Genomic DNA, 11,448 nt, shown 5'->3' with positions numbered 1-11,448 from the left:
CTGGTAGTATCAGCAAGCTGTGGCTGTGTGGATTCAAGGCCCCAGTGCAGCCATCCAGAACCCAATGGTCGGTGGGAGGGGGACAGAGAGGAGATGGAAACAAGGGCAACAATGCAGCTCAAACCCATCCCTGCCTGTGGAGCTGCAAGGTTCCAGACCCTGCCCTCAAGCAGGTGGTGGCAAACTGTGGCTGTGCTGAGGCCAAGCCACTCCACAGGCTAAAAATGGTCTTGGTACCAGCATAGACCAGGAGGGTCCAAGGTCAAGCCCCAGCTGGCCTCCACTGAGGATAGACAAAAAGCCCAGGCCCTCAAAACACCATGGGTCTCTGCTTCCTTAATCTTGATGATGTTCCACATGGGTTCCAGCAGTGTTGATTTTCCCTCTAAGCAACGCTCCTGGGTTGAATTCTAGAGAGATCCTCCGTTTTATGTTAATCCGTCTGCATCTTTCCTGAAGTCAGGTTACCTGCTCATATACAACACACGGGTTTCCTTGCCACAGACACAAAAATGTGCTAATGCAGACTCACACACACACACACACACAGAGTACACTTGTCACAGACACAAGACCGGCCCTTGTACTCCTACATGTTATCTGCTCACAGACACAAGGACCTGCTTACAGACACATGCAAGCTACCTTCTCAAAGACACACAGTACCTCCTCATATAAACACACAGGCTCTTACTCACAAGCACACAGGACCTGTGCATATACAGAAAGGTGACCTGCTGAAAAAGCCTACAGATGACCATCTCCTATACACACCAAGGTTACCCACACACAGGCATGCAGTTCCTGAGTTCCTGCTCATAGAGACACACTTTTTGCCTGCTCGCAGATACACAGGAATGGCTCAGACACACACCCACGTGACCAGCTCGCAGACACACAAGACCTACTCACGTTCACATTGGCTGCCTGCTCATAGCCACGCAGGTTACCTTCTCACAGAAACAAGACCTTTCTCATACATATACACAGGTTACCTGCACACAAACAAAAGTGCTTCCTCATACACATGCACAGCTTACCTGCTCACAGACACACAGGAACTGTTCATCTACACTCGTTGAGGACCTGATCACAGATATACAAGACATGCTCCTATACACACGGCGGTTAGCTGTTCACAAACACTATTACCTCTTCTTGTGCACACATACAGGTTTCCTGCTCATAGACACAAAAGCCTGCTTCAGTGCAGACACAGGTGATCTTCTCACAGACAGAAGAAACTCCTCATCTACACCCACAGGTGATGTGCTCACAGTGACAAGAACCTGCTCACATATACACACAGCTTTCCTACTCACAGACAGAAAGGTGCTGCTCATAGACACAAACACAGGTTACCTGCTCACAGACACTAGTGCCTCCTCCCTTACATACACAGGTTTCCTGCTCATAGACAACATAACCTCATCACACACACAGATTACCTCTTCACAGACACAAGAACCTAAACATATATACCCGCAAGATGCTTTCCACATACAAAGGGACGTGCGAATATACCCACACAGTACCCTGCTCACAGACACAGGAACCTACGCATGTACACATTCAGGTTATCTGCTCACAGACCCAACAAATGGCTTAAAAACACAAGCATGTTGATATGCTCACAGACACACAGGACCTTGTCATAAACACACACGTTACCTGCTCACAGACACATCGGACCTGCTCCCGTATACACAACGCGTACATGCTCACACAAGAAGGACCTGCTCACGCACGCACACACACGTTCCTTCCTCACAGGCACGCAGTACCTGCTCATATACACACACTGGTGACCTGCTCACAGACACAAGACCTGTTCCTATACACACGCATATTACTTGCTCACACACACACCGAATCCCCTACTATAAAATCACAGGCTTTCTACTCACAGACACACAGGAACTGCTCATATAAATGAGGTGACCTCCTCATAGAAACACACTGGTTACCAGCTCATGTACACACACAGGTTCCCTGCACCCAGGCACAAGTTCCTGCTAATGGACACGCACTGTTTGTATCTGCCTTCCACAGATACAAAGGAACTGCTCAGATACACGCATCAGTTCCCCGACACACAAGGCCTGCTCATATACAACTTGGTTGCCTGCTCACAGAAACTACTGCCTCCTCTTATACACACATACGTTTCCAGCTCAGACACAAGAACCTTCTCATATACACACATAGGTCACATTACCACATACACCAGAATATATGCTGATTTACACACACAGTAACCTGCGCACAGACAAAAGGACCTACTCCTATATACACATAGGTTACCTTGCCATAGACACAAGAACCAGATAATATACAAACACAGTAAGCCAATAGCTCTAACGATGTTCTGCTTCAAAGCATCAGACATAATTCTTAATTTTCTTCAGCTTCTCTGAGGATCTTATTAGATTTTTGTTCATGTGGTTTAAGTCAGCTAGGTTGTCTTCTAAGTCCCTGATGCTGTTCCCTGATTCCCCCAGTCGATGCTTGAGGTCCCTGCGTCTGCTACTGGTTTTCGTTATCACCTCCGTAAGGTCCTGAATTTCCCTTTGGTTTATCGCTCTTACCTCTTCGATCATTTCATCCTTTTTCTCTATTGTTTCCCTCATATTGTGTATGACTCCAAGGAGTATTCCGAAAATTTCTCTCTATGCCCGCTCAATGTCTGCTTCTTCTATATATGTTATTCTGTTCAGGACATCTTCTCCCATTATTGTTAGTTTGTCCCATGTTTTTTTTTATATTTTTGCATTGAGTTCGTTGGGGCTGACGGCAGGTTGCCCTGCATTGTTTTAGAGGAGCCTGGACCGTTTTTGCAGTGTGTTGAAGAGCACTGGCTCTCTCTGGGAGACTTGTAGGAATGCTTTGTTGCACTGCCTACAGTTTATTTCACAACAGAAGTAACCTACCACTTGATGCTCCTGTACTTCCATCTCATGGGATGTCCCGTCCCGCGGGGTCATTCACCGTGGATCCTGGAGGAGAGAGTGGGAATTGGGTGGGTACAAGAGGCACGGAAAATGTAGACAAGAGAATATACTTATCAAGTCCTGTTTTAATGAACAAGGAGTCACAGCTTATATCGGCCAGCTAAGGAGGGGCGGGGGGGGAGGAGCCTCGGCCGCACATGCAGATATGGCTACCTTGGCAATAGGCCAAACGGAGTTCAAGGGAGCGTGCCTTTCCTGTGAGTCAGTAAGGGCTTACAGTCTTCAATTAGGTACACAGGAGTGGTTTGTACACGCAAATCAAGCATAGGGGAGGACGATCCTTTGCCCAATCAAGGGGATGCAGGACACGGGTGCTTATCTAAAGAGCATCACCCCTTGTTTCCTCAAGCTTTACAGCTGCAGTGCTCTGTCATGTAGGCTGGGGTAGAACAATGCCCAGATCTCAGGCTAATAAATTCCAAGTAATGGCCAGGCCTTATGGCTCCGGACAAGGGGAGTGACCCAGGAGCCTGCCGGGTTGCATGATTGGGTGTTGCGGAGGTTGGGCAGAAGTTCCTGCAGCAGCTGGGAACGTTGAGGAGTGTTGTCTGAGTTACATTAGGACCCCAGGCACACAGGCAGGAATGTTCCTCTAGGAAATCGAGCAGAACATCCACTGGTGCAGATCAGGAGGGCTGTCCCCAGACTAAGGCCACCTACAGTGTGGAACTCACCTAGCTGCATGTAGTGCAGGCATAAATTCCCTACAATCAGGGGAGTGGTCTGGAGGTTAGCAGTAGTGTGTGGGAGACCAGGAGAGAGACTAAGAGGAGCAAGAAAACAACATTTAAAAGCTAGCCTGATGAGCCTGAGGGAGTTGGGCACGGGGTGGATATAGTGAAGGGATGGAAACAAACGCACAATGTACCTCAGTCCCGATCCAGGGAGTGGAGCTCCAAGGCTTTAGTCCCTGCTCCCAGGTAGTATCAGCAAGCTGTGGCTGTGTCGATTAAAATCCCCATGCAGCCCTCCAGGACCCAAGGGTCCAGAGGAGTGGGACAGAGAGGAGATGGAAACAAGGGCAACAAAGCAGCTGAAACCCGTCCCTGCCTGTGGAGCTGCAAGATTCCAGTCCTTGCCCTGACGCAGGTGGTGGCAAACTGTGGCTGTGCTGAGGCCAAGCCACTCCACAGGCTGAAAATGGTCCTGGTACCAGCGGAGACCAGGCGGGTCCAAGGTCAAGCCCCAGCAGGCCTCCACTGAGGATAGACAAATGCCCCCAGGCCCTCAAAACCCCGTGGGTCTCTGCTTCCTTAATCTTGATGATGTTACACATGGGTTCCAGCAGTGTTGATTTTCCCTCTAAGCAACGCTCCTGGGTTGAATTCTAGAGAGATCCTCCGTTTTATGTTATTCCGTCTGCATCTTTCCTGAAGTCAGGTTACCTGCTCATATACAACATACGGGTTTCCTTGCCACAGACACAAAAATGTGCTAATGCAGACACACACACACACACACACAGAGTACCCTTGTCACAGACACAAGACCGGCCCTTGTACTCCTACAGGTTATCTGCTCAAGACACAAGGACCTGCTTATAGACACATGCAAGCTACCTTCTCAAAGACACACAATACCTCCTCATATAAACACACAGGCTCTTACTCACAAGCACACAGGACCTGCGCATATACACAAAGGTGACCTGCTGAAAAAGCCTACAGATGACCATCTCCTATACACACCAAGGTTACCCGCACACAGGCACGCAGTTCCTGCTCATGGAGACACACTTGTTGCCTGCTCGCAGATACACAGGAACGACTCAGACACACGCCCAGGTGACCAGCTCGCAGACACACAAGACCTACTCATGTTCACATTGGCTGCCTGCTCACAGACACGCAGTACCTGCTCATAGCCACGCAGGTTACCTTCTCACAGAAACAAGACCTTTCTCATACATATACACAGGTTACCTGCACACGGACAAAAGTGCCTGCTCATACACACGCACAGCTTAACTGCTCAGACACACAGGAACTGTTCATCTACACTCGTTGAGGACCTGATCACAGATATACAAGACATGCTCCTATACACTCGCAGGTTACCTGCTCACAAACCCTATTACCTCTTCTTGTGCACACACACAGGTTTCCTGCTCATAGACACAAAAGCCTGCTTCTGTGCGCACACAGTTGATCTTCTCACAGACACAAGAACCTCCTCCTCTACACCCAAAGGTGATGTTCTCAGAGTGATAAGAACCTGCTCACATATACACACAGCTTTCCTAGTCACAGACAGAAAGGTGCTGCTCATATACACAAACACAGGTTACCTGCTCACAGACACTAGTACCTCCTCCCTTACACACACAGGTTTTCTACTCATAGACAACATAACCTGATCACTAACACACAGATTAACTGTTCACAGACACAAGAACCTAGACATATATACCCGCAAGATACCTTCCACAGACAAAGGGAGGTGTGAATATACCCACACAGTACCCTGCTCAGAGACACAGGAACCAACGCATGTACACATTCAGGTTACCTGCTCACAGACCCAACTACTGGCTTAAAAACACAAGCATGTTGATATGCTCACAGACACACAGGACCTTGTCATAAACACACACGTTACCTGCTCACAGGCACACCGGATCTGCTCCCGTATACACAACGCGTACATGCGCACACACACAGACACACACACGTTACTTCCTCACAGGCACGCAGTACCTGCTCATATACACACACTGGTTACCTGCTCACAAACACAAAACCTATTCCTGTACACACGCATATTAATTGCTCACACACACACATAGAACACCCTACCATAAAATCACAGGCTTTCTACTCACAGACACACAGGAATTGCTCATATAAATAAGGTGACCTCCTCATAGAAACACACTGGTTACCAGCTCATGTACACACAGGTTCCCTGCACCCAGGGACAAGTTCCTGCTAATGGACACGCACTGTTTGTATCTGCCTTCCACAGATACAAAAGAACTGCTCAGATACACGCATCAGTTCCCCGACACACAAGGCCTGCTCATATACAACTTGGTTGCCTGCTCACAGAAACTACTGCCTCCTCTTATACATACATACGTTTTCAGCTCACAGACACAAGAACCTTCTCATATACACACACAGGTCACATTACCACATACACCAGAATATATGCTGATTTACACACACAGTAACCTGCGCACAGACTAAAGGACCTACTCCTATATACATACACGTTACCTTGCCATAGACACAAGCACCAGATAATATACAAACACAGTAAGCCAATAACTAATGATGTTCTGCTTCAAAGCATCAGACATCATTCTTAATTTTCTTCAGCTTCCCTGATGATCTTATTAGATTTTTGTTCATGTGGTTTAAGTCAGCTAGGTTGTCTTCTAAGTCCCTGATGCTGTTCCCTGATTCACCCAGTCGATTCTCGAGGTCCCGGCGTCTGCTACTGGTTTTCGTTATCACCTCCCTAAGGTCCTGAATTTCCCTTTGGTTTATCGCTCTTAACTTTTCGATCATTTCATCCTTTTTTTCTATTGTTTCCCTCATATTGTGTATGACTCCAAGGAGCATTCTGAAAATTTCTCTCTAAGCCCGCTCAATGTCTGCTTCTTCTATACATGTTATTCTGTTCAGGACATCTTCTCCCATTGCTGTTAGTTTGTCCCATGTATTTTTTATATTTTTGCATTGAGTTCGTTGGGGCTGAAGGCAGTTTGCCTTGCATTGTTTTAGAGGAGCCAGGACCCATTTTGCAGTGTGTTGAAGAGCACTGGCTCTCTCTGGGAGACTTGTAGGAACGCTTTGTTGCACTGCCTACAGTTTATTTCACAACAGAAGTAACCTACCACTTGATGCTCCTGTACTTCCATCTCAGGGGATGTCCCGTCCCGCGGGGTCATTCACCGTGGATCCTGGAGGAGAGATTGGGAATTGGTTGGGTACAAGAGGCACGGAAAATGAAGACAAGGGAATATCCTCATCAAGTCCTGTTTTAATGAACAAAGAGTCACAGCTTATAACGGCCAGCCAAGGGGGGGAAGCCTTGGCCACACATGCAGATTTGGCTACCTTGGCAACAGGCCAATCGGAGTTCAGGGGAGCGTGCCTAGCCCGTGAGTCAGTAAGGGCTTAAAGCCTTCAATTAGGTATGCAGAGGAGTTGCAGGTACACGCAAATCAAGCATAGGGGAGGACGATCCTTTGCCCAATCAAGAGGATGCAGGACATGGGTGCTTATCCAAAGAGCATCACCCCTTGTTTCCTCAAGCTTTACAGCGGCAGTGCTCTGTCACATAGGCTGGGGTAGAAGAATGCCCAGATCTCAGGCTAATAAATTCCAAGTAATGGCCAGTCCTCATGGCTCCGGACAAGGGGAGTGACCCAGGAGCCTCCTGTGTTGCATGATTGGGTGTTGCGGAGGGTGGGCAGAAGTTCCTGCAGCAGCTGGGAACGATGAGGGGTGTTGTCTGAGTTACATTAGGACCCCAGGCACACAGGCAGGAATGTCCCCTTGGAAATCGAGCAGAACATCCACTGGTGCAGATCAGGAGGGCTGTCCCCAGACTAAGGCCACCTACAGTGTGGAGCTCACCTAGCTGCGTGTGGTGTAGGCATAAATGCCCTACAATCAGGGGAGTGGTCTGGAGGTTAGCAGTAGTGTGTGGGAGACCAGGAGAGAGACTAAGAGGAGCAAGAAAACAACATTTAAAAGCTAGCCTGATGAGCCTGTGGGAGTTGGGGGCGGGGTGGGTATAGTGAAGGGATGGAAACAAACGCACAATGTACCTCAGTCCCGATCCAGGGAGTGGAGCTGCAAGGGTTTAGTCCCTGCACCCAGGTAGTATCAGCAAGCTGTGGCTGTGTGGATTAAAATCCCCATGCAGCCCTTCAGGACCCAAGGGTCGGTGGGAGTGGGACAGAGAGGAGATAGAAACAAGGGCAACAATGCAGCTGAAATGCATCCCTGCCTGTGGAGCTGCAAGATTCCAGTCCTTGCCCTGACGCAGGTGGTGGCAAACTGTGGCTGTGCTGAGGCCAAGCCACTCCACAGGCTGAAAATGGTCCTGGTACCAGCAGAGACCACGCGGGTCCAAGGTCAAGCCCCAGCCGGCCTCTACCGAGGATAGACAAAATCCCCCAGGCCCTCAAAACCCCGTGGGTCTCTGCTTCCTTAATCTTGATGATGTTACACATGGGTTCCACCAGTGTTGAATTTCCCTCTAAGCAACGCTCCTGTGTTGAATTCTAGAGAGATCCTCCTTTTTATGTTATTCCGTCTGCATCTTTCCTGAAGTCAGGTTACCTGCTCATATACAACATACGGGTTTCCCTGCCACAGACACAAAAAATGTGCTAATGCAGATGCACACACACACACACACACACAGAGTACACTTGTCACAGACACAAGACCGGCCCATGTACTCCTACACGTTATCAGCTCACAGACACAAGGACCTGCTTACAGACACATGCAAGCTACCTTCTCAAAGACACACAATACCTCCTCATATAAACACACAGGCTCTTACTCACAAGCACACAGGACCTGTGCATATACAGAAAGGTGACCTGCTGAAAAAGCCTACAGATGACCATCTCCTATACACACCAAGGTTACCCGCACACAGGCACGCAGTTCCTGCTCATAGAGACACACTTGCCTGCTTGCAGATACACAGGAACGACTCAGACACACGCCCAGGTGACCAGCTCGCAGACACACAAGACCTACTCATGTTCACATTGGCTGCCTGTTCACAGACACTAGTACCTCCTCCCTTATACACACAGATTACCTCTTCACAGACACAAGAACGTAAACATATATACCCGCAAGATGCCTTCCACATACAAAAGGATGTGTGAATATATCCACACAGTACCCTGCTCACAGACACAGGAACCTACGCATGTACACATTCAGGTTATCTTTTCACAGACCCAACTACTGGCTTAAAACACAAGCATGTTGATATGCTCACAGACACACAGGACCTTGTCATAAACACACAGAGTAACCTGCGCACAGACTAAAGGACCTACTCCTATATACACACAGGTTACCTTGCCATAGACACAAGAACCAGATAATATACAAACACAGTAAGCCAATAACTCTAACGATGTTCTGCTTCAAAGCATCAGACATCATTCTTAATTTTCTTCAGCTTCTCTGATGATCTTATTAGATTTTTGTTCATGTGGTTTAAGTCAGCTTGGTTGTCTTCTAAGTCCCTGATGCTGTTCTCTGATTCCCCCAGTCGATTCTTCAGGTCCCTGCGTCTGCTACTGGTTTTTGTTATCTCCTCTCTAAGGTCCTGAATTTCCCTTTGGTTTATCGCTCTTACCTTTTCGATCATTTCATCCTTTTTCTCTATTGTTTCCCTCATATTGTATATGACTCCAAGGAGCATTCTGAAAATTTCTCTCTAAGCCCGCTCAATGTCTGCTTCTTCTATACATGTTATTCTGTTCAGGACATCTCTCATTGCTGTTAGTTTGTCCCATGTATTTTTTATATTTTTACATTGAGTTCATTGGGGCTGAAGGCTGTTTTCCTTGTGTTGTTTTATAGGAGCCAGGACCCATTTTGCAGTGTGTCGAAGAGCAGTGGCTCTCTCTGGGAAACTGTAGGAATGCTTTTTCGCACTTCCTACAGTTTATTTCACAACGGAAGTAACCTACCACTTGATGATCCTGTACTTTCCATCTCAGGGGATGTCCTGTCCCGCGGTACATTCACCGTGGATCCTGGAGGAGAGAGTGGGAATTGGGTGGGTACAAGAGGCACGGAGAATGAGGACAAGACAATATCCTGACCAAGTCCTGTTAATGAACAAAGAGTCACAGCTTATAAAGGCCAGCCGGGTGGGGGGCCTCAGCCGCACATGCAGATTAGGCTACCTTGGCAACAGGCCAATCGGAGTTCAGGGGAGCGTGCCCTGCCCGTGAGTCAGTAAGGGCTTAGTCTTCAATTAGGAACGCAGAGGAATGGCATGTACACGCAAATCAAGCATAGGTGATGATGATCTTTTGCCCAATCAAGGGCATGCAGGACACGGGTGCTTATCTAAAGAGCATCACCTCTTGTTTGCTCAAGCTTTACAGCTGCAGTGCTCTGTCACTTAGGCTGGGGTAGAAGAATGCCCAGAGCTCACGCTAATAAATTCCAAGTAATGGCCAGGCCTCATGGCTCCAAGCAGGTCCTAATAAATCCAAGCAATGGCCGGGCCTCATCACTCTGGACCGGTTTCCCTTTTATATATTTTTCAAAGCCAAGAGTAATCCTTTCGGGACCTGCGTTCTAGGTTGTCAGGCATCAAGAATCATCCTTAACCGTCATTGATCAATGGAATGCCTTCATAAAATAAAAGCCAACCAATGTCTGTCTTAGATTGCTATGTCTTGTGCCAATTTTACCCGTCAATGACTGCCTGTCCTTCAGGCTTTGTGGAGGGGGATTACTCCACGAACTCGGTTCAAGTCACGCCTGTTCAGATGAGCTTGTGCAGTACTTCATGCTAGTTTGTTTTGAGTAAATTGCAGATAACAAGAAAATACATTTCAAAAATTTTTAAATACTGTAATGTTATCCTCCTTATATTCATGCAGAAACAACCCAGTGTTAATTATCTCATTGATAAGCAAACACATTTGATACACATAGCAACTCTATCTTTTGCCAAGTTAGACATCCTTGAGAAAATTAAAACACCTGTTTTTCCAGACCTTGCATACTTTCTTGCTCTTGATAGAGTCACAGAAGAAATCTGCAAACACTGACACAAGTCATAAGAATTTTCAGCTGTTTTAAGGTTGTCTTAATGGCCTTTAACATCTTTCTTTCCCCCTTTTTAATTTATTGAAGACGTTTTTACTCAAAACGTCAGCAGATGACTGTGTCTGGCTTAGGTCATCGAGTCCTGGTATCTCCCTTACCCGTCATCCGTCATAGTCCTCCAGGCGACTATGACCTGTCTTAGGTTGAGAGACTCAGACTCGATTTTACCCGTCATTTACTAACCAGCCTCTGCCTTACACCCCTGTTTGGGGGGGGGGGTGAAGTGCACAGGTGCACTTCATGATGTTTTGTTCCTGAGGCCAATAATTTAACCATAACCTTGCACAGTATCATCGGAAGTATGCATAAGATCGACAATACACACACTTTCTGTGACCATGTTATAAAGAGCATTAACTTTTTGTTCTAACGTTCTATCTTTTTGAGTACCCAACACATTAGTCACATTTTTGGATAACTAGACTTACCTCATTCAGGCCTCTAACCCTGTCCACGGAGCCAGTGTGATCTAGACTGACACCATGCAGTCCTCTAACCCTGCCCATGGGATAGTCCCACAACGACTGATCTTATACAGGCCTTCTAAACCTATCACTGTTCACAGAAGCAGAGAGCCTCACCTTCCTCAAGAGAAGTGG

The 11,448-nt window shown here is 47.4% G+C and overlaps 1 long non-coding RNA gene across 1 annotated transcript in view; it reads right to left on the bottom strand.

Moving 5' to 3' along the window:
- Positions 1–6,836: 6,836 nt before the first annotated feature.
- The window catches only part of LOC142461375 (uncharacterized), a 39,405-nt gene continuing 34,793 nt past the window's right edge, over positions 6,837–11,448 (bottom strand). Inside the window, exons 2-3 of the long non-coding RNA XR_012786887.1 lie at positions 9,694–9,759; positions 6,837–6,918 (exon numbers count right to left, since the gene is read on the bottom strand). This is a non-coding gene — a long non-coding RNA (uncharacterized LOC142461375). The remainder of the gene's footprint in view (positions 6,919–9,693; positions 9,760–11,448) is intronic.

This window comes from Tenrec ecaudatus, chromosome 11 (assembly GCF_050624435.1).
Source record: "Tenrec ecaudatus isolate mTenEca1 chromosome 11, mTenEca1.hap1, whole genome shotgun sequence".
Classification (NCBI taxonomy): domain Eukaryota; kingdom Metazoa; phylum Chordata; class Mammalia; order Afrosoricida; family Tenrecidae; genus Tenrec; species Tenrec ecaudatus.
Note: the sequence above shows the minus strand (reverse complement) of the source record. Positions and strands in the feature narration are given on the sequence as shown.